We start from the raw sequence: 3647 nt of genomic DNA on the forward strand, positions 1-3647 counted from the left end.
GTTCAGGCTAAATAAATGCCTATCAATTGCTAGATAAGTGCCTACATGTAGTTTCTTCACCAGGTGGGCCTATACAGAGCCTACTGATAACTTGATTTAAGGTATGTAGGCCTATGTCTATCCATCCGGATAATTGCGAAAGTATATGGGCCTAGGGATATTGCGTGTAAAGTACCGTATATTGTACAGTAATGAAATTGTGATTCAGAACATGCTATGTAACAACACGTACTATAATGGAATAATATTCGAATATTCAATGAATCGTTGTAGAATCACTAGCATAAGGTATTCCAAAGAACTTATGTTTGTGTTAGGGGAACAATTCGTTTTTATTTATTTTCGCTTTTACCATTATTAGGCCTATCTCCTTTTAATACACGATTTATTAATAATATTACAATATATCATATCGGAAGTAATATAAAGGCATTTGCTGTGGGGTTTTTGTTTTCTACATACAGACAATAACAATATATCCTATTCATAAAGATGTTATAAATAAGTTATTATATAATTATTAGGCTTTTACCATTATTAGGCCTATCTCTTTTTAATACAAGATTTATTAATAATATTACAATATATCATAGGTCTATCGGAAGTAGTATAAAGGCATTTGCTGTGGGGTTTTTGTTTTCTACATACAGATAATAATATTTATATCATATTCATAAAGATGTCGTTATAAATAAATGATTATATAATAATAATATTAATAGGCCTAATAATAATAATAATAATAATAATAATAATACAGTACTTCCAATACTAAAAATTGTAATGATAACGATGATGACGACGATATTGATGGTGGTGATGATAATGATAATGGCGACGACGACGATGATCTTAATGATAATGATATTGATAACGACAATGGCGATTTATCAATCATCACCATCATTATCAGTAAAAGCACTATTAAATTATTCTTATTCATATTTCATTATTAAATTTAAAGTGTCATGACAATTTACTGTTCTTAATACATCAATGTATAGCAACCTTGTACGTGAACAACCCCCATAAATAACATCTGATAATAACCTCTGCCCTCTGCCTAAGACAAAAATAAATAAATAAAAAAAAAATAATTGAAATTAACTCATTTTGCAGTAATATACAAATTATTAACCTAAGCATGGAATTTATTAAATTAAAAAAATGTGTACCCTGATTTTTGATCTGGATAAATAGGATAAAAATAATAATGGAAGTGTTTTCTATCATTTTTCGCTGTAAAATGAAGGATAAACACTTATTAAATACACTAATTTCTATGTTCAAGTTGATAATTTTAATGTTACTTAAAAATGGGTAAGTTAATTTCAAAAATAATTTATGACTTGTTTTGGTATTTTGCATGGAACAATGAACAGAAAGCCGGACACTCACTACGCCCGACGCGTTTTTATGTAAAACGCAATGACACGACGCGCGCGCAACGGGTCGTTTTTAATGACGATCCGTTCAGACTGCCACCCACAATCAGCAGACATCGTCGCGTCGTCTAGGATCACAGGGAGTGGAGTTGGGGTAGTCGTACGACCATCGTAAGACGCAATGAGTGCCCGACTTAAGTTTACATCCCTCGTGTGGTTATACAACAATGTTTTCAATCCCCCAAAATTTTGAAGCACAAAGTTTTTTTGTTTTTTTTAAAATATATTTCAACTTGAAAATGATTCTTCTTTTGGGGCTATCGTTTATTCTTAATATAATCCGATGTTAGCAATAGTTTTATGGGGTAGGTGAATTTACGCAGTCTATTCCGCATGGTCTTCGACTCCTCTCTCATCTAAACAAATCGATATAATAGCATATTATCCAAGGGCGGATTCAAAGCAAATATGGGGGTCATGCGCCGTACGAAGCACCGAGCCCAGGGTGGAGCTGTGGTATAGTCGACAGTAAGATGTATCGAGTACTGTACACAAATTTCAACATTTACAGGTATCTGCAGCGCTTTCTTATAACAATTTTCCCACTTCTTCCATTCTTTTTTTCTTCTCTCTCTCTCTCTCTCTCTTTATGGGGGGGGGGGATCTATCGACATAGCTCCTGGACTCTCCCCACTGCATGCATTTTTTTTCGTTTTACGAATTGTTTTAAATCTAAACTATGTGGTTGAAATGTAATATTATACAGCGTTTAGTTTCAGTGTAATTATATGCAGTGAACGTGCAGCAAGACGACAGAGCTTAGAGAAATCCAGCGATACAGCTATATGCTTATTATTAAGCCTGTATGATTTTACATTTTTAATATAGCATAATATAATATATTACAATGTAATACAATTGAATAATATATAATAAAATATTATATATATGCTTATATAAATTATATATAGACCTATATATATATATATATAATAGTCAACTGTCAAATGTACATATTAGATCAATCATATATAACATATATAAGTATATATATATTCTAATAAAGATATACCGGTACTGTCTCTTATACACATCTAGATGTGTATAAGAGACAGATCCACTAATGCTACGGGCCCGTAATCAAAAATTCGTGTCTAAGAACATGTCATACAGAGCTGTTCTGTGAGCGGATAATGAGAAACGCTCTGATATGCGACGGGACCGTAATCACAAATTCGCAGTCATCTATGCAATTTATCTTATTACTATGGTAACATACTATCGGAGATGATGCTGAAGTCACGTAAGATGAATTATACTGATGACGTATTCAAAGAGTGCCCGACTTAAGTTTACATCCCTCATGTGGTTATACAACAATGTTTTCAATCCCCCAAAATTTTGAAGCACAAAGTTTTTTTGGTTTTTTTTTAAATATATTTCAATTTGAAAATGATTCTTCTTTTGGGCTATCGTTTATTCTTAATATAATCCGATGTTAGCAATAGTTTCATGGGGTAGGTGAATTTACGCAGTCTATTCCGCATGGTCTTCGACTCCTCTCTCATCTAAACAAATCGATATAATAACATATTATCCAAGGGCGGATTCAAAGAAAATATGGGGGTCATGCGCCTTGCGAAGCACCGAGCCCAGGGTGGAGCTGTGGTATAGTCGACAGTAAGATGTATCGAGTACTGTACACAAATTTCAACATTTACAGGTATCTGCAGCGCTTTCTTATACCAATTTTCCCACTTCTTCCATTCTTTTTTTCTTCTCTCTCTCTCTCTCTTTATGGGGGAGGGGATCTATCGACATAGCTCCTGGACTCTCCCCACTGCATGCATTTTTTTTCGTTTTACGAATTGTTTTAAATCTAAACTATGTGGTTGAAACGTAATATTATACAGCGTTTAGTTTCAGTGTAATTATATGCAGTGAACGTGCAGCAAGACGACAGAGCTTAGAGAAATCCAGCGATACAGCTATATGCTTATTATTAAGCCTGTATGATTTTACATTTTTAATATAGCATAATATAATATATTACAATGTAATACAATTGAATAATATATAATAAAATATTATATATATGCTTATATAAATTATATATATAGACCTATATATATATATAATAGTCAACTGTCAAATGTACATATTAGATAAATCGATATAACGTATATATATTCTAATAAAGATATGCTTTGATAAGATATATATGTAATAATATATATATATATATATATATATATATATATA

At 32.0% G+C, this 3647-nt stretch overlaps 1 protein-coding gene across 1 annotated transcript in view; it reads left to right on the forward strand.

The window, feature by feature from the left end:
* LOC117105908 (cyclic nucleotide-gated cation channel alpha-3-like) overlaps positions 1-3647 on the forward strand; it is a 20239-nt gene that overhangs the window by 980 nt on the left and 15612 nt on the right. The window lies entirely within an intron of this gene.

This window comes from Anneissia japonica, unplaced genomic scaffold (genome assembly GCF_011630105.1).
Source record: "Anneissia japonica isolate Jap-2015-1 unplaced genomic scaffold, ASM1163010v1 scaffold288084_len154654_cov141, whole genome shotgun sequence".
NCBI classification, from domain to species: Eukaryota; Metazoa; Echinodermata; class Crinoidea; order Comatulida; family Comatulidae; genus Anneissia; species Anneissia japonica.